Consider the following 20,817-nt stretch of genomic DNA (forward strand, 5'->3'; position numbering starts at 1 on the left):
CAGGGAAAGATCCTTCCCGAATGCCAGTCCTCTGGTTATATGGATCAGATGGCCTGAAAGGCAACTTGTATTTTGGAATTAAATTTAGGGCACGATTTCCATTTCCTGTTTCTCGTTGAAGGATTTGATGCTGTGTGGAGGAGTCAGAATCCTACAGAGCCCTGCACCCGAGGCACACGGTGCCCAGCAGGGGTCATGGCCCTGTTTGTGGTTCTTAACAAGGGGATCCAAAAACTCCATCAGGCAGGAGGGCCTTTGAACTCCCTACACACAGACCTGAGCTTGGAGGCCTCGCTCCCTGTGCCATGTTGCGCTTACCCACGGTGACCTATGGCTGTCCCATGACTGCACGGTGGCCTGCAGCTGTCCCAGCCTGGCAGCTTCCTGAGCAAGGGCCCAGGGACTCGCCGTCCTTGGTGATGAGGGGAGGCCCTCACGGGCACGAAATTGAGGCTGCAGGGCTTCTGCTCTTTGCCGCGGATGGCCTGGCCCTCTCTGCCTGGGTCAGCCTCTGTGACAGTGTAATGGAGGGGCCTGCCGGCCTCCAAAGAGCTCTCTAGATTCAGGGGGAGGAAACTCACTTCTTCAAGGGCAGCCAAGGGTGATCACACACTGTGCCTTATGCTCCGGGCAGAGAACAGACAGGTCATGGGGCAGGGGGGAGAGAGAGAGAGACAGATTGAGAGAGAGAGAGAGAGAGAGAGAGAGAGAGAGGAGGGGGGGGAAGGAGAGAGAGAGAACGGAAGAGAGAGAGAGAGGAGAAAGCGAGGAGAGAGATAGGAGTGGGGGAGAGGACCTTCTGCCTGGGGCAGTTGACGCCCATCTGGTTGTGAGGGGAAGTCACGCGCTCTGACCTCACGGAACCCCACGGCCCCTCATGTGTCTGTCACAGTAGCGCTGAAATTCTAGAATCAAAGCTAGAAGTAGAAAGGGACAGAAACGTTTAGAACATGGAGTTCCAACCTCCAAGGCCGCCTGGTGGATGCGCACTGTGGGGCCAGCGAGGAGGACTCCGCGCCCTGGGGCCGCAGCAGCTGTCCACGGTGCTGAGCATGAGCCCCACTCTCCACCCCCTCTCCACCCCCCCAGCGTCCCTCAAGCAGAAGCGAGCGCAGGCTGGGACTCACTGTCCACAGAGGGCGGGCTCGGGCCCCACTGAGGATCCTCCCAGCATTGCGGTTCCCCAAACCTAAATTCTTCTTCCCGTCCTTTGGATAATGGTTTTAGGATTGCAGGGAAATGTTATAATTGAGGCTTGCGTTTGTCTGCTTGCTTCCTGGAAACAGAAGCCTCACCAAAACGGAATAAAAGTGACAGAACCATGAAATGCCTGTCACTGAAATAAAAAACTCTGGAGCAGCAGGTTGTGCCAGAAGGCAGGGAGGCTGGGCCTCCAGAGACCTGAGCTCCAGGCTTGCCCTGCTGCAGACTTTCTCATTTGGGATCTGTCCCTCCCTCTCTCCTCCCCACTTGTCAGGGAGGGTGCTCTGGTACTCAGTACCCCACGCTCTGCTGTTCAGGCCAACATTGCAGACCTCTGCAGAGCACAGAGCTACACGGCTACCCTCACCATGTGTGTAGTTTCCCTTCACTGCCTTGAGCCAATGACACTTCTAAAGCACTTCTGTCAATCCAAGAAGCATTTGCTAGACAGGCACATGGACTCTGCTATGCACACAGTGTGTGTGGCGGGGAGGGAGAGACTGCATAGGGAATGAGGAGATGTGCACCCTGTAGCACCCACACTGCAGCTCTGGTGAGTAAGCCAGTTGTGTATGCGTGGAACTCACAGTGCTTGTGCCACTCAGAGGTGGTCTGTGACCTGGTATACCTGAGCCCAAGGGAACATGGGAAAGTGTGTGTGTGTGTGTGTGTGTGTGTGTGTGTGTGTGTGTGTGTGAAGGTTCTGTGGGAACCTGGGGGAGATGCCATCCTTCCATATCAAGCTGAGAATTGGGATTTGATTCTTTTGATTCTTTGGCACTGAAGCCAATGAACCATTTCAGCCTGGGTAACAGCCCTGGAGCAGTGATCTGTATAAAATGGATGGGAAGTCAAAGACTGGCATAAGAAAATCCCATTTCAAAAGCTGGTATAGGGCCATTATAAAGGTATGGGCAAGGGCAGTGGTGTCCAAAGACTGAAGAGAAGCCAGGACACTGCCATTAATGAGCTCGGAATTGCCTGGGTGTGTATGGGGAGAGGAGAGGGTGAGTCAGAGCCACCAGTGCCCTGGGTGCGGAGAGGTGCAATCCACCTGAAGCTGAGGACCAGTGAGGCTCAGTGCATCCCCTTGGGTGCATTCCCACATTTATCCACACATTTTTGTCCCTCCAGACTATGAGCTTTTTGAGGGTAGGGCCAGAGCCATCTTATTTTTGTCCCACCCAAATGAAAGCACTCACTGTATAGTTGATGTTCACACAAGTATCAGGCGAATGAGTTGTGATGAGCTCAGTTTTCAATAGCGTATTTGAGGTAGAAGCAGCATGACTCCACAGGGAGGCCCAGCAGGCAGGCAGGAGTTCAGTAAGCATCAGAGGAGAGGTCAGTGTGTCCATAAGATAGACATTAGATCTGGGGTTGCACTTATATGCAAATTTCCAGAGAAGACCCATAAAGTGAGAAGACAAGGAAGTGAAAGATATAATAAGCTGCATGATGAAAGAGGCAAAGTACACATAATAGGAGGCAAAACAGAGCCTGCAACTTCACGAAGTGGGAAGAAAATAAGGAGCAGGTGCCTCTCGTTGCTTGAAGGAGGAGAGCGTGCGGAAGAGTGTATTCAAGCAAGGCACAACTGAAATGTATTAACTTGTAAAACAAACATTTGGCATGGCATTCATGATTGCTTTCTCTTATGAGTCTTCAAAATTTTATTCCGGACTCCTAAAAAAATGTTATTATTCTGTGCTTCAAGGCTGAACAGCTTTTTAATGAGTAGGTTGTCTCATCACACTTGGTCTTTTCCAGAAAAAAAATCTAAGTTGGCCAAGTACTCTCTCCATAAGGAGAATATGAAGGAGAAATGCAGAACTAATGAAAAATAGTCAAGTAGAAAGCAGTCCAGGAGCTATCAGAACAATGTCTCATGTGCCTTCTGCATATTTATCAAAGTTTTAAGAGAGCACATATAGCTTTCCCCTTGCCTTTCCATAACCTCAGTGTGGTCTCATGGCCTACCATGAATTTTGCTTAGTAGCAGGTTAGAATCATCCAGAACTTATTTCTCTTCTTTTGAATCGATTCTCAGATAGATGTTTGCAGCTGGTGAAAAAATTAAAACTCATCGAGTTTTCTGCTATAACAGTAATGCAATATAATTGCACACTGATTATTATTTAAATCCCACATGTGGTAGAAACTCTACAATAATGGTATTGTATTTTGTGTCTGTTTTTTCTTTGATTTACAATTTCATTACCGTTTTTTTCAATTAACTCAGTTAATTTTAATTAACAGTTATTTCAATTAATTCTTCCTAAATTGTTTTGAATAAGCAAGTCAATTGTTTTTCCTCTTTACATAACTCTGGTGCTAACACAGCAATGGGTTTAATATGCTCATTAAATTGTCATTATTTGAAGAACACCACTTCATTTCTTGACTTCTGAAAGGTAAGCATGTTTCATGTAAAAATTTAATTGGCATTGCCCTATCTTTAGCCCTTTAAAATAATATTTATATATCTTTAAAGAGATTGATCTGTTTCAGTTTTATTTGATCTACATGCAATCCAAGAAACATCACCTTCTTCTACTCTCTGAGATCATGATGACTATTGTATGTATTTAATACATTTCAGAAGTTGGAAAACCTAAGATCAGCAATGTCTGTCATGTCAAAAACTGATTGGAAATGAAACAAGGTATTTAAGCTTTGATGAGGTTGGATAACAATGGTACTAAATTTTCTCCTTTGAAATGTGTTAGAAAAATATATTTTGCTCATTACACACTTTGTTGGATTCTCTATTGTTATTATTGGATCATAATTTTAAAAACAAAAACCACCTTTCATTAAACAATGTGAATGGGATACTGCTTATCATATCAGATCATAACAAAAGAATCATTACCAAATCCTATCGAATCCAATAATTTGTCAAAATGAAGTTGCTGCTGACCTTCATGGATACTCTGTTGATCACACAGACTATACTTTTTTTACTATTGCTTTTACCTTCCTTCTGCTTTTTCATTTTGTTTGAGAATATTCTCCTAATCTTCCTGATCTTGTCTGTTACTATTTTCTTTTTTTTTTATTTTTTATTGGTGTTCAATTTACCAACATACAGAATAACCCCCAGTGCCCGTCACCCATTCACTCCCACCCTCCTCCCCCCTCCCCTTCTACCACCCTTAGTTCGTTTCCCAGAGTTAGCAGTCTTTACGTTCTGTCTCCCTTTCTGATATTTCCCACACATTTCTTCTCCCTTCCCTTATATTCCCTTTCACTATTATTTATATTCCCCAAATGAATGAGAACATATAATGTTACTATTTTCATTACCAGCATTTTCTTGGCTAACATAATTCTTCTCCTTACCATTAGTACTTTGACCATTAGCTTTAGAATTTTGCTTTTTTATTGTGATATAATAAGAGATAATTTTTTGACATTTTGAAACTTCTTTGAGTCTTTTGTTTTTTATATTATTGACTCCTAATAAGGTAAATCAGGTACTTTCTCTCATTGCATTTGAATTTTAGTATAATCGATCACTAGACCACAATTATTCTAAAATTAAAGATACACAAGAAGCATCCCAGAACACATTATTTTTCCCCAGTACACTTTAAAATCACTGCTATATTGTATTGAGACACACAAACATATAACCAGGTTAAGACTATATGCACTGACCCTGGATGAATATGTATAGACATTTTGTCATAGGAGCAGGTTTCCTTGCTGTGCAGGTGGTAATCTGGAGTCACTAGACTTTGTCAGTAAGAAATGTCAGGTATCTTAAAATGAGATCTCCTAAAGTGGGATTAATAAAATGTGACTTCCCACAAAGATTACTCACTGTGTATAGTAGTTCCATGTTTATGCCCTACAGACAGAAATGATAAATTTTACTTCAAATGGTACCCATTGAAAAAGAAAATACTCTATGTGGGATGTTTTAACTGTTAAAATTATCTAGTCAAAAATCTCTTGTGAGAACTGAATCTGCTACTTAGAGATCTACTGACTAGAACCTTTCTCTAAGGGTACCTTTGGTTCCACACCCTTGACATCTTATTTCTGCATATCCCACATATTTTTAGCACTGGGCACCAAAAGACCCTTTCACAGCATGGTATGTCTTGGCCTGGCCCTTTGTGTTAAGGTGCCCAATGAGTAAGCTCAATGTTAGAAAGAACATTCCTGGAAGCCATTCCACACCAGTAATAACTAAGTATTTTTTCCATTTGTTCCGTTTTGCTTTGTTTCAACCTTCTGTATATTTATGTTTTAGATAACTCATAAAAATGGTACATGGGTGGGATGTTTTTTTCTACCTTTTTATGCAATACACCTTGATTAAAACTGTCACTGCACTAAATGCACACTATTTGTTGCTCCTGTTATATACTCTATTTATTCTCTTTTATTGACTTCTTTTCAATGGGGGCATTGTTTTTATTATTTTGATATTTTTTCTCTAATAGTATAGACACCCTGCTGTCTTTTACCATGCACTTTGTGGTTACTTTAGTTTTTCAACACCATGTTTTGACTTATTCTAACTTAACATTAACTGATATTTTTATATTTTCCTCCCTAATACTGTAAGTATCCTAGACCTTAGAATATTTTGGCCCCACTTTTCAGAGTCTCCCTCATACCATGGTGTATTTTTCCATTCTTTTATATGGTTTAACCCTTGCAAGACAATATTATTCTTGCTTTGTACAGTAAAAGATTACTTACATTTCATTTTATTTGTTATTTTCATTGATCTTCATTCTTTTTTGCATCTCCAACATTTTTCCCATCCAGGGACATGTTTCTTTGATCTTAATTATACCCATTAGACTTTCTTACAATGTAGATGTGTTGGTGGGAAGTTGTCTCTCTTTTTTCTTTTCTTCAAGGTTTATTTATTTTGCTCTCACTTTTGAGAGATGTATTCACTGAGAATAGATAAAAGTGCAGTTATTCTTCTTCTGCTCATTAAATGTATCTTTCCATCATCTCTGGCTTCCATTATTATAGTTGAGAAGTGGGCTGTCAGTCTAACTTTTTTTTTAATTTATTTTTTATTGGTGTTCAATTTACTAACATACAGAATAACCCCCAGTGCCCGTCACCCATTCCCTCCCACCCCCCGCCCTCCTCCCCTTCTACCACCCCTGGTTTGTTTCCCAGAGTTAGCAGTCTTTACGTTCTGTCTCCCTTTCTGATATTTCCCACACATTTCTTCTCCCTTCCCTTATATTCCCTTTCACTATTATTTATATTCCCCAAATGAATGAGAACATATAATGTTTGTCCTCCTCCGATTGACTTACTTCACTCAGCATAATACCCTCCAGTTCCATCCACGTTGAAGCAAATGGTGGGTATTTGTCATTTCTAATAGCTGAGTAATATTCCATTGTATACATAAACCACATCTTCTTTATCCATTCATCTTTCATTGGACACTGAGGCTCCTTCCACAGTTTGGCTATCGTGGCCATTGCTGCTATAAACATCGGGGTGCAGGTGTCCCGGCATTTCATTGCATTTGTATCTTTGGGATAAATCCCCAACAGTGCAATTGCTGGGTCGTAGGGCAGGTCTATTTTTAACTCTTTGAGGAACCTCCACACAGTTTTCCAGAGTGGCTGCACCAGTTCACATTCCCACCAACAGTGTAAGAGGGTTCCCTTTTCTCCACATCCTCTCCAACATTTGTTGTTTCCTGCCTTGTTAATTTGCCCCATTCTCACTGGTGTGAGGTGGTATCTCATTGTGGTTTTGATTTGTATTTCCCTGATGGCAAGTGATGCAGAGCATTTTCTCATGTGCGTGTTGGCCATGTCTATGTCTTCCTCTGTGAGATTTCTGTTCATGTCTTTTGCCCATTTCATGATTGGATTGTTTGTTTCTTTGGTGTTGAGTTTAAGAAGTTCTTTATAGATCTTGGAAACTAGCCCTTTATCTGATATGTCATTTGCAAATATCTTCTCCCATTCTGTAGGTTGTCTTTGAGTTTTGTTGACTGTATCCTTTGCTGTGCAAAAGCTTCTTATCTTGATGAAGTCCCAATAGTTCATTTTTGCTTTTGTTTCTTTTGCCTTCGTGGATGTATCTTGCAAGAAGTTACTGTGGCCGAGTTCAAAAAGGGTGTTGCCTGTGTTCTTCTCCAGGATTTTGATGGAATCTTGTCTCACATTTAGATCTTTCATCCATTTTGAGTTTATCTTTGTGTCTGGTGCAAGAGAGTGGTCTAGTTTCATTCTTCTGCATGTGGATGTCCAATTTTCCCAGCACCATTTATTGAAGAGACTGTCTTTCTTCCAATGGATAGTCTTTCCTCCTTTATCGAATATTAGTTGACCATAAAGTTCAGGGTCCACTTCTGGGTTCTCTATTCTGTTCCACTGATCTATGTGTCTGTTTTTGTGCCAGTACCACACTGTCTTGATGACCACAGCTTTGTAGTACAACCTGAAATCTGGCATTGTGATGCCCCCAGATATGGTTTTCTTTTTTAAAATTCCCCTGGCTATTCTGGGTCTTTTCTGATTCCACACAAATCTTAAAATAATTTGTTCTAACTCTCTGAAGAAAGTCCATGGTATTTTGATAGGGATTGCATTAAACGTGTATATTGCCCTGGGTAACATTGACATTTTCACAATATTAATTCTGCCAATCCATGAGCATGGAACATTTTTCCATCTCTTTGTGTCTTCCTCAATTTCTTTCAGAAGCGTTCTATAGTTTTGAGGGTATAGATCCTTTACGTCTTTGGTTAGGTTTATTCCTAGGTATCTTATGCTTTTGGGTGCAATTGTAAATGGGATTGACTCCTTAATTTCTCTTTCTTCAGTCTCATTGTTAGTGTATAGAAATGCCACTGATTTCTGGGCATTGATTTTGTATCCTGCCACGCTACCAAATTGCTGTATGAGTTCTAGCAATCTTGGGGTGGAGACTTTTGGGTTTTCTATGTAGAGTATCATGTCATCGGCGAAGAGGGAGAGTTTGACTTCTTCTTTGCCAATTTGAATGCCTTTAATGTCTTTTTGTTGTCTGATTGCTGAGGCTAGGACTTCCAGTACTATGTTGAATAGCAGTGGTGAGAGTAGACATCCCTGTCTTGTTCCTGATCTTAGGGGAAAGGCTCCCAGTGCTTCCCCATTGAGAATGATATTTGCTGTGGGCTTTTCATAGATGGCTTTCAGGATGTTGAGGAATGTTCCCTCTATCCCTACACTCTGAAGAGTTTTGATCAGAAATGGATGCTGTACTTTGTCAAATGCTTTCTCTGCATCTAATGAGAGGATCATATGGTTCTTGGTTTTTCTCTTGCTGATATGATGAATCACATTGATTGTTTTATGGGTGTTGAACCAGCCTTGTGTCCCGGGGATAAATCCTACTTGGTCATGGTGAATAATTTTCTTAATATATTGTTGGATCCTATTGGCCAGTATCTTGTTGAGAATTTTTGCATCCATGTTCATCAGGGATATTGGTCTGTAATTCTCCTTTTTGGTGGGGTCTTTGTCTGGTTTTGGAATTAAGGTAATGCTGGCCTCATAGAACTAATTTGGAAGTACTCCATCTCTTTCTATCTTTCCAAACAGCTTTAGGAGAATAGGTATGGTTTCTTCTTTAAACATATGATAAAATTCCCCTGGGAAGCCATCTGGCCCTGAACTCTTGTGTCTTGGGAGGTTTTTGATGACTGCTTCAATTTCCTCCCTGGTTATTGGCTTGTTAAGGTTTTCTAGTTCTTCCTGTTCCAGTTTTGGTAGTTTGTGGCTTTCCAGGAATGCGTCCATTTCTTCTAGATTGCCTAATTTATTGGCGTATAGCTGTTCATAATATGTTTTTAAAATCGTTTGTATTTCCTTGGTGTTGGTAGTGATCTCTCCTTTCTCATTCATGATTTTATTAATTTGAGTCTTCTCTCTCTTCTTTTTAATAAGGTTGGCTAATGGTTTATCTATCTTATTAATTCTTTCAAAGAACCAACTCCTGGTTCTGTTGATCTGTTCCACAGTTCTTCTGGTCTCGATTTCGTTGAGTTCTGCTCGAATCTTTATTAACTCTCTTCTTCTCCTGGGTGTAGGATCTATTTGCTGTTTTTTCTCTAGCTCCTTTATGTGTAAGGTTAGCTTTTGTATTTGAGTTCTTTCCAGTTTTTGAATGGATGCTTGTATTGCGATGTATTTCCCCCTTAGGACTGCTTTTGCTGCATCCCAAAGATTTTGAACGGTTGTATCTTCATTCTCATTAGTTTCCATGAATCTTTTTAATTCTTCCTTAATTTCCTGGTTGACCCTTTCATCTTTTAGCAGGATGGTCCTTAACCTCCACGTGTTTGAGGTCCTTCCAAACTTCTTGTTGTGATTTAGTTCTAATTTCAAGGCATTATGGTCTGAGAATATGCAGGGGACGATCCCAATCTTTTGGTATAGGTTCAGACCCGATTTGTGACCCAATATGTGGTCTATTCTGGAGAAAGTTCCATGTGCACTTGAGAAGAATGTGTATTCAGTTGAGTTTGGATGTAAAGTTCTGTAGATATCTGTGAAATCCATCTGGTCCTATCATTTAAAGCTCTCGTTTCTTTGGAGATGTTGTGCTTTGAAGACCTATCGAGGGTAGAAAGAGCAAGATTGAAGTCACCAAGTGTAAGTGTATTATTATATAAGTATTTCTTCACTTTGGTTAATAATTGATTTATATATTTGGCAGCTCCCACATTCGGGGCATATATATTGAGGATTGTTAAGTCCTCTTGTTGAATAGATCTTTTAAGTATGATATAGTGTCCCTCTTCATCTCTCACTACAGTCTTCGGGGTAAATTTTAGTTTATCTGATATAAGGATGGCTACCCCTGCTTTCTTTTGAGGACCATTCGAATGGTAAATGGTTCTCCAACCTTTTATTTTCAGGCTGTAGGTGTCCTTCTGTCTAAAATGAGTCTCTTGTAGACAGCAAATAGATGGGTCCTGCTTTTTTATCCAGTCTGAAACCCTGCGCCTTTTGATGGGGTCATTAAGCCCGTTCACATTCAGAGTTACTATTGAGAGATATGAGTTTAGTGTCATCATGATAACTATTCAGTCCTTGTTTTTGTGGAATGTTCCACTGAACTTCTTCTTAAAGGGGAATTTTAAGAGTCCCCCTTAAAATTTCTTGCAGAGCTGGTTTGGAGGTCACATATTCTTTTAGTTGCTGCCTGTCTTGGAAGCTCTTTATCTCTCCTTCCATTTTGAATGAGAGCCTTGCTGGATAAAGTATTCTTGGTTGCATGTTCTTCTCATTTAGGACCCTGAATATATCCTGCCAGCCCTTTCTGGCCTGCCAGGTCTCTGTGGAGAGGTCTGCTGTTACCCTAATACTCCTCCCCATAAAAGTCAGGGATCTCTTGTCTCTTGCTGCTTTAAAGATCTTCTCTTTATCTTTGGAATTTGCAAGCTTCACTATTAAATGTCGAGGTGTTGAACGGTTTTTATTGATTTTAGGGGGGGATCTCTCTATTTCCTGGATCTGAATGCCTGTTTCCCTTCCCAGATTAGGAAAGTTTTCAGCTAGAATTTGTTCAAATACATATTCTGGCCCTCTGGCCCTTTCGGCGCCCAAGGGAACACCAATTAAACGTAAGTTTTTCTTCCTCAGGCTGTCGTTTATTTCCCTTAATCTATCTTCATGGTCTTTTAATTGTTTGTCTCTTTTTTTCTCAGTTTCCCTCTTTGCTATCAACTTGTCTTCTATGTCACTCACTCGTTCTTCCACCTCGTTAACCCTCGTCGTTAGGACTTCTAGTTTGGATTGCATCTCATTCAATTGATTTTTAATTTCTGCCTGATTAGCTCTAAATTCTGCAGTCATGAAGTCTCTTGAGTCCTTTATGCTTTTTTCTAGAGCCACCAGTAGCTGTATAATAGTACTTCTGAATTGGCTTTCTGACATTGAATTGTAATCCAGATTTTGTAACTCTGTGGGAGAGAGGACTGTTTCTGATTCTTTCTTTTGAGGTGAGGTTTTCCTTCTAGTCATTTTGCTCAGTGCAGAGTGGCCAAAAGCAAGTTGTATTGGAAAAAGGAGAATAAGAGAGGAGAGAAAGAAGGAAAGAAAAGAGAAAGAGAAAAAAAAGGAAGAAAAAACGAAAAAAAAAAGAAGAAAAAGAGAAAGAAAAAGAAAGAAAGGAGAAAAAAGGGGGGTGGGGGAAGGAAACAAATCAAAAAGCAAAACAAAACAAAACAAAACAAAAAAGAACCACGGGGGAGTATCTTCTGATTCTGTGTACTTTAAGTCCCTTGGCTTCCCCTCGAAGTTGTCCGTCTAGCTGGTGTTCTGGGGGAGGGGCCTGTTGTGCTGATTTTCAGGTGTTAGCAGTTGGGGGAGCTGCTGTGCCCCTGCCTGGTGCAGGGCTCAGTGGGGGTTGTTTACCCCGTGAGGCCGCAGGAGGAACAGCCCTAGTGGCGGGGCCAGCCCTGGAAACCTGGATTCAGCTCCGGCAGGAACTCCGTCTGCAGGGCCTGGAGGCTCCGGGGCGGGGCCGCTGATCTGCTCAGCTGGGGCAGGAGCGTCCTTGCTGTCCTGGGCCCTCCCGGCCTCTGCCTGTCCCGGGGAGGCCGGATCCTGGGCTGTGTCCCGGCGCCCTGTGCTCCGGAGCCTGCGCTGTTGGATTCGCGCTCCCGGGCCGCGCAGCCCCCTCCGCGGAGCTGCCGCCCGAGCCCCTCCGAGCTGCTCCTGGAACCGCGCAGCCCCCTCCGCACGGAGCCTCTTCCTCTGCCCGAGCCCCCCGAGCTGCTCCCGGGGCCGCGCAGCCCCCTCCGCGGAGCCGCCGCCCGAGCCCCTCCGAGCTGCTCCCGGTCCCACCGGTCCCGCCGTGCGCGCTGCAGGCCTTAGGGAGCTCGGCGCACTCTCCTGGGCGCGCAGTTGCTCTGTTAGTGTCCCAGGGAACCCGAGGGCATCCTCGCCCTTCTAGGTCCTGCTCCAACTCCCTGCGAGCCCCTTTCCGCTCGGGAAGGTCGGTGCAGCTCCTGCTTCTCCGGGACGGGGCTCCCTGTCCTGGGGACACTCGCCCTGGCCTCAGCCCAGCTCCTCGCGGGCCCCTCCCCCTTGGAGGCCTTTTGTTTCTTTATTTCTTTTTCCCCGTCTTCCTACCTTGATAGAAGCGCAAACTCTTCTCACTGTAGCATTCCAGGTGTTCTCTCTTTAATTCTCAGGCCGAATTCATAGATTTTCAGGATAATTTGAAGGTTTTCTAGGTAATTTGATGGAGACAGGTGATTTGGAGACCCTACTCTTCCACCGTCTTGCCCCTCCTCCCTAACTTTTGAAACTGGAGATAATCTGTCTTTATAGACTTTTTTCTTTTTGGTGCCTAGTTTTAGATTTATTTTTATTTCCTCTACTTCTGATTTATTGGGTTTCTTGAATCTATGAATTACTGTTTTTCAGTACTTCTGAAACTTTCTCAACCATTACTCTTTAAAGGTTCTTACTCATTTTCTCTCTTCCTTCTGTGACTCCAGTTCCATGCATTGAGAGATTCTCACTGTATTCAGCATCTTACTCTATGTCTCTTTCCTCCTGTGTCTTTCTGTGCCTTATTTTGGATATTTTCTTTGACCTCTATTCCAGTTCTAATTCTCTTTTCAGCAATGTCTAATCTGCCCTTAAACCCATGTAATACATTTTCATTTTTGTACTTTTCAGTTCTAGAATTTGCTCTTTGTTCTTTACAAAATTGGTTATGTCAGTTGTTAGTTTCCTATTCCTTACAGAAATTTGCAAACATGGCTTTTCTATTCTTTGTCATGATAGCACAGTTATATTATAAGATGTGGTTGATTGTTCTAGTAACTGGAATCCATATAGATCTATCCTATTGTTTTGCTTTATAGATCTCATTTATGTTGTATGATCTTCTTGCATTTCTGGTTACTGTTGATTATTTGCTGGATATTGCCTTTGTAAAACTACTTCAGAAATTATTTGAGGGATGCCTGGGTAGCTCAGTGGTTGAGCATTTGCCTTTGGCTCAGGGCATGATCCTGGAGTCCTGGGAACGAGTCCTGCATCAGGTTCCCCACAGGGAGCCTGCTTCTCCCTTTGCCTATGTCTCTGCCTCTCTCTCTGTGTCTTTCATGAATAAATTTTAAAAACCCCAAATCTAAAAAAAAAGAAGAAATTTCTTGAGATCTAGAGTGAGGTGATTTTCATTTGGAGAGGACTTTTGCTTGCTTTACCAAGTGTTTGGGGGCACTTGAAGTCTGGGATATTTGCCAATATGTTACGTGGAAATGAGATCTCATAGTTATCACTACATTTTAACATTTTTAATTAGCAAAAAAAAATCTGGTTAAAGCTTTTATTTCCATTAAAAGTTTTGGAAAATGCAGATTAAAAAAAGTTAAATAATTAACAGTTCTGTTATTAAGAACAGTCATTAATTGTTCAACTAGATATTTTATTAAACAGGTATTTAACTAATAACAAACTGAAATAAGAACTGGCTTATACTTCTACTACTAGATAGATAGTTGTATAAATAGATACAACACTTAGATCTTTCACTCATACACTACTATGGTCTTCACTATGCAAAACTATCTCTCAATTAAAGATTGTGAGAAATATACCAATGTGTATATAGTATTCATTTATTTTGATCTACAAAGTTATCTATTTTTCTGTTTGTAATCTATGTGTGAGCCTATGTGTATACCCAGGATATACTGAGATATTAGCCAGACTTTCTTTTTCTTTCTCATGCATTTTAATATTATTTCCTTTTTCCACTAGTTGGGGCATTGTGATAACATGTTGTATGAAATGAGCTGAGTGGGAAGATAGAGCTCAGGCCTTAGGACAACAGACATTGGTGAAGTTGCTATTGGATTTGTTAAACTCATAACTAATAGTCTCTAAATCCAAGTTTTCATTTGTAGAACATAAATCTTTTGTTTGATTATTTGTTTTTGTAAGAGAAAGGGGACCTTCTGAGACTAGATAGAATAAAAACTCTAAAGGAAGAAGGTATAAAGTTTCTATAAAAAACAACAGTTGAGAAAGAGAATACATGCTGTTATAAGATCTAGTTCTTGTCCAAGAGGAAATAAAAATTCAACATTGTGGCAGGAGGAGGACATGCTGCCCCTCAGGTGGGTCTGGTGAAGAATTCCAGAGGGTTATAGGAACAACCTAAGAACATTAGTATTTATGTCTTGTTTTTTGGGGGGTGATATCTGTGAACTTCTCACAGAGGCCCTGCATTCCTCATAAAACGAGATGTAGAATAGTAATGACTGGGAAAGGTAGTCAGGGCAGTGGAGCAGAGGCATCTCCAGAGACCTAAACACCCAGGACTGAATTGTAGCACCCACTGAGGTTGGGCTCAGGGCAAGGAGCACCTGTCGTTGGCTGTTAAAAGCCATGGGAGAATGGTGTACATCAAAAGTGAATGCTGTAGACAAAAAGATGAATGGAACAGAACAGGGACCCCAGAAATAGACCCACATAAATACAGTCACCTAATCTTTGACAAAGGAGCAAAGGCAGTACAATGGAGCAAAGACAGTCTCTTCAACTCACACTGCTGGAACAACAGGACACCCACATGTGAAAAACTAAATCCAGACACAGACCTTATGTCTTTTCCAAAAATTAATGGAAAAGGGACCATAAAGACAAAATGTAAATTGCAGAACTATGAAAGTCCTAGAAGATAATAGAGGAGAGAAAAATCTAGATGATCTTGGTTAGCTATGATTTTTTAGGTACACCACCAAAGGCATGATCTATGAAAGAAAGAACTGATTAGCTGGACTTCATTAGAATTTAAAAAACTTCAGCTCTGCAAGAGACACTATAAAGAAAATGAGAAGACAAGCCACAACTGGGCTTGCTAATATTTGCAAAAGACACATCTGATAAAGGACTATTATCCAAAATGTACAAAAAACACTTAAAATTCAACATAACAGAACAACCCCATTCTCCATTTTTAAAAAATGGGCAAAAGGCGCTTTTTTTTAGCTTTCTTTTTTTCTTTTTTTCTTTTTCTTTTTATTTTTTTAATAAATTAATTTTTTATTGGTGTTCAATTTACCAACATACAGAATAACACCCAGTGCTCATCCCGTCAAGTGTCCCCCTCAGTGCCCGTCACCCACTCACCCCCACCCCCCGCCCTCTTCCCCTTCCACCACCCCTAGTTCGTTTCCCAGAGTTAGGAGTCTTTATGTTCTGTCTCCCTTTCTGATATTTCCCACACATTTCTTCTCCCTTCCCTTCTATGCCCTTTCACTATTATTTATATTCCCCAAATGAATGAGAACATACACTGTTTGTCCTCCTCCGATTGACTTACTTCACTCAGCATAATACCTTCCAGTTCCATCCACGTCGAAGCAAATGGTGGGTATTTGTCGTTTCTAATGGCTGAGTCATACTCCATTTATACATAAACCACATCTTCTTTATCCATTCATCTTTCGATGGACACCGAGGCTCCTTCCACAGTTTGGTTATTGTGGACATTGCTGCTAGAAACATCGGGATGCAGGTGTCCCGGCATTTCATTGCATCTGGATCTTTGGGGTAAATCCCCAACAGTGCAATTGCTGGGTCGTAGGGCAGGTCTATTTTTAACTCTTTGAGGAACCTCCACACAGTTTTCCAGAGTGGTGCACCAGTTCACATTCCCACCAACAGTGTAAGAGGGTTCCCTTTTCTCCGCATCCTCTCCAACATTTGTGGTTTCCTGCCTTGTTAATTTTCCCCATTCTCACTGGTGTGAGGTGGTATTTCATTGTGGTTTTGATTTGTATTTCCCTGATGGCAAGTGATGTGGAGCATTTTCTCATGTGCATGTTGGCCATGTCTATGTCTTCCTCTGTGAGATTTCTCTTCATGTCTTTTGCCCAAAAAAATGGGCAAAAGGCTTGAACAGACATCTCACCAAAAAGGATACGCAGATAACAAATAAGTATATAATAAAAATGGTCCACATCACATGTCATCAGGGAAATGCAAATTAAAACAATAATGAGATACATGCCTGTTAGAATAACCAAAATCTAGAACCCTGACAACATCACAAACAGTTGGGGGATGTGGAGCAACAGAAGCTCTCCTTGCTGATGGGAAAGCAACAGAGTGTGGCCACTTTAGCGGTTAGCTTGGCAGTTTCTCAAAAAACTAAACATACCCCTACCATAAGATTCAGCAATTGCTTGCCTTGGTATTCACCCAAATGAGTTAAAAACTGAGGTCCATGCAAAAACTTGAACAAGGATGTTTTTGGCAGCTTTGCTCTTAATTACCAAAAAGTGGAAGCAACCAAGGTGTCCTTCAGTAGGTGAATGAATAAACTGTGGCACAGCCAGACCATGGGCATCCCCTATGAGGAGAATCTGCGCATTTGTAGTTCCTGTCTGATATGGACCTGATGACCCTCGGCCACAGCCCTTCCTGGGATTGCTCTGTAGACAACAAGCATCATTCCAAACCAGAGAGACATGAATAAGAGGCCAAACTGCAGATCTGTCTCCCTTTGAGACAATGCAGAAGTCTTCCAGAGCATGGCCTGAGCCACATCAGGATTATCATTAAAACATATAAAGGCAGTGAGGATAAAAATATCATTCGAATACCAGTGCCTGTGTCATCTTTGGGGTTGAACACATGACACACGGCATCTCCCTGAGTTATGAGAGCTGCATCTGCCACAATTCTTCCTGGGCGCTCCTACCTTGCTCCTGTCCGTGTTAAGTACCATGCTTTCAAATTTGATAGCATGTCCTGGTTAGTCTGCCCTGGAGGTGTCTCAGTGGGCCATGATGATGGTCAGGCACATCATTAAACTCCGCCTGACCTTGGCCGTGATTGAGCCTGCGAGGCTCCCCGCTGGTGTTCAGATTAGATTATCCTTTGGAGAGAACCATCAGAAATGTGTCACCATCTACCCAAAGTCAAGGGAAGCCCTGCAAAAACCTTTTACCTCCTCCATGCATCTCAGCAAAGAACATACCGTGCTGACTACCTTCTATTTGTCCTCCTACCCACCTCCACATAAGCTGAAAGCTGTTCTTTACCTTTGTCTGCCATTCTCTGTTTGCCTTGTCTTCAAGGCTGGACCTACTGGACTTACCATCCAGGTTCCCATGCCTACTGGCCTCTGGTGGATCAACCAATGGGAGGCACCATCAAGAGATGGTAAAGAGGAACCAGGCTGTCTCTCCCCAATTGCTCCCTACTGAAGTCACAGAGACTGTGTCCCTCAGTGGCCACAGCTCCTGCTGGGCCCATCCTCCCCAGCTCTTGCTCTCAAGGGCTTGGAAAACATGGCCCAGCCCCTAACCTAGTTCTGTGCTCCTTTGGAACTGCGTGGCAGCAGTGGTGGTCCTGGTGGGGGGTCAGGAATGGGGCCAGATTCCTGCTCTTACCAGCTTCAGGGTGTCCCAAGGCTCCCTGCTGGTTCTGTCCCACACTCTATTCTTATCGAGCTCTCTGGTACTGCTGCAGCCCTGACTCACACTCATCCCTACCCCGTCACAGACAAAACAGCAGAAGAGCCAATAGCTCACTGTGGAGCTACTGTTGTTGCCAGTGAGCTTCACTTCAAACCTGTGTTACTTCTTGTTCTCCAGAGTGGACGCTCTGCCTCTTCCTGTGACTGGAGAGAGTGAGGAGAGCTTCAGGAGACCACTGACAGTTTTTGTATACTGTATGATTATCAGGCTTGGGACTTCTCTGGAAGCAGGAAGCCAGCACCTTTTACCTTTGGTCTTTTATTGCAGGGATCGGTAAGACCCATATAAAAAAAGATGATATTCAAAGGAAACTATTTGGTTTGATGTTTGTTTTTAAGAGATATAAGAACATTTGGAGGAAAAAAACAATTTATCACTAATTTAGGTAAGGGAATTCCATTGGTTTCAACCAAATCTTATAGTAAAAGCCCCTACAGAGTTTTCAAGGGACCATTTAATGATAATTTCACAGGACAAAGCAGAAGTTATGAACATGTGGCTAAGACATCAATTTGGGAGTTTGCAGAAAAATTATTTTCTATGCATTAGAAACTTCATACCTTCATCCCACCACCCTTGATCTTTTTTTTTTTTAAGATTTTCTAGTCATTTTTAATAATGCACATTTATTTTTGGCAGGTCGTAAGCTATGTTTGTGGACATATGAATTTCTATTCTACTTTTCTTTTGGAATCTTATTTCACAGACAGTTTTGGGTGTTACTTACTCATGGTTTTTAGTAGCTACATAGTATGCCACCAGGTGTTGTTGTTTGCTAGCTAATGCCTATTCATGGATACTTAGATTGTTTCTAATAAGCAGGCTGTGATAGCTAATTTTATGCATCAATACAGGATGCCCAGATACTCAGTTAAACATTATTCTACGTGTTTCTGTGAGGGAATCTTTGGATGAAATTAACATTTAAATCAGTGGGTGTTGGGTAGAATGCCCTCCATAATGTGGGTGGGTCTCCTCCTATCAGTTGAAGCTGTGACCAGAACAAAAGACCAACTCTCCCCTAAAAGAGAGACTTTCTCCAGGCCGCCTTCTGACTTGAAATGGAACATCAACTTGTCCTGTCTGCACACTCAAATAGAAATGCCAGCTCTTCCTGGACCACCAGCCTGCTGCCCATTAGACTGGAGCTACACCACTGTCTGTCCTGCATCTCCAGCTTCACAGCCCACCTTGCAGACATGGGTATTGCCAGCCTCTGTAATCATGTGGCCAATTCCTTCTAATCACTCCTTCTACACACACACATTCTATTAGTCCCATTTCTCTGAAAACCCTAATACACAGGTGATCCCTAGAAGTAGACTCTTTAGGAAGCTAGTAGAATCATATTTGCTGCACTTGACAATCTGAAAATGTGTTTTTCTTTCTCAGCTAGAAGCATCATGGGGTGACACTTAAGGTGGACCATTCTCTTGCACATGGAGTGACACTTTGTGACTGATTGAATCCATCAGAAAGGAGTTTAGTTTTATTTCACAACATAATATTATATTACTACCCAATATTTCCTACTTCTTTGAGTATTCTGCTTCAAGTGTGCTTATTCTGATAATAAGTTATTAAAATGTAATTGCAAGGGTGCCTAGGTGGCTCAGCGGGTAAAGCATCTGCCTTCAGCTGAGATCATAATCCCAGGGTCCTGGGATTGAATCTTGCATCAGGCTCCCTGCTCAGCTGAGAGCCTGCTTCTCCTTTTCCTCCCTGCTTGTGCTCTCTCTTGATATTCTGTCTCTTTCTCAAATAAATAAATATTTTTTAAAAATAAGTAAAATGTACTTGCAGTTTGAAAGTAAGAAGAAGTGAAAAGCAGTGGTCTTCTGAGGTTAAGTGTCACAAAGAAGAAAGATATGGTTTGTTTTTTATGACCTTCTAGATATCTAATGATAAGGCTGAGGGTGGGGTTTGGTGGGAGAAAAGGCAGACAACACTGGCAAAAAATGTGAAGAAATAGGGAATTGAAGGAGACAAGTAACAAAGAGTGATAAAGAGAATAGCAGAGCAAAAGCACATCCCTTGCGGTTCGGCTTTGAACAAGATGAAGGCATGACATGGTACTCTGATAGTAAGGAGGAAGCCAAGACCTGGCAGGTAGAGGAGAAGACAAGAGGCAGGTGAGGACCTTGCCCCCTCTGCCTGGGCTGTGAGAAGTCATCACAGGTAGAGTGAAGGCCACAAATGGTCACAGGCAGGCTTGATGTCTTCCTTTTTGGCAAGCATAACTGATTCTGATAATTAAGCTTTTCTTTCTAACACATAATTCTGCAGCCTGGAAGCCAATGAACTAGATGTGGTCCATACTAGGGATTGTTAAAGAAGCTAAGGAGTTTGAACCTGGAAAAACCCGGGGCTGACGTGACAGCTGTCTTCAAATATCCAAAGACTCTCCATATGGAGGAGAAGATGCACTTCTGACCAATGGACAGCATTCACAGAGAAACAGAATTTGGCTCAGTATAAGGGACATTTTCTAATAATTAAAACTGTCACACAATGGAGTGGATAAGCTGGGAAATGTTGAGACCCCTACACACTGGAAGTGTTCAGGCTGGCATACCATCTGTCAGAGATGCTATAAAACCAGATGACTCACTTTTAAAAATAACATTTTGTAATAATTATTATAGTAGAATATGTCCACAGATGACTATTTGAAAAATAAAGTGTTCAGAAGAAAAGAAGCATCCTTAACCTCACCATCCATAGCTGACCGCTGTTAACAATTTGACATGTTTCCATTTGATACCTTTTTCTATACAATAAAAATCTACACAAGGACTTTGTAAAAGTATACATAGCTTACACATCATATGGTTTTCACAAAATACATATGTACTGTGCATACAATTGTGTGGCTTATTTTCTTAAGTTATATAACATTTTTCTGTATTAAATAATCTTCAGAGACATGATTTAATATTGTGCATGACTTAGTCTTATGAATGGAAGTGTCTGTTTGTGTTCCTCATACAATCTCCCACTGAACATCTTCACACACACACACACACACACACACACACACACTTTATTTGGGGGGAAATCTTAGAAATATTGAGTCAGAAAAGTTGGGCATTTTTGAGTCTCTTGATATA

General features: G+C 41.8%; 1 long non-coding RNA gene across 3 annotated transcripts; it reads left to right on the forward strand.

Moving 5' to 3' along the window:
- The first annotated feature begins 938 nt into the window (after window positions 1-938).
- LOC111095236 lies at window positions 939-20,569 on the forward strand. 3 transcript variants are annotated; one of them, XR_005357113.1, is made up of 3 exons: window positions 939-1,756; window positions 3,715-3,868; window positions 17,975-20,569. It is a non-coding gene; the product is annotated as an uncharacterized LOC111095236 (long non-coding RNA). The 3 variants fall into 3 exon arrangements; XR_005357112.1 differs by having other exon boundaries at window positions 3,806-3,868; XR_005357114.1 differs by having other exon boundaries at window positions 3,806-3,868; window positions 19,994-20,569.
- The last annotated feature ends 248 nt before the right edge of the window (window positions 20,570-20,817 follow it).

The sequence above is a fragment of the Canis lupus genome, chromosome 3 (genome assembly GCF_011100685.1).
Source record: "Canis lupus familiaris isolate Mischka breed German Shepherd chromosome 3, alternate assembly UU_Cfam_GSD_1.0, whole genome shotgun sequence".
NCBI lineage: Eukaryota > Metazoa > Chordata > Mammalia > Carnivora > Canidae > Canis > Canis lupus.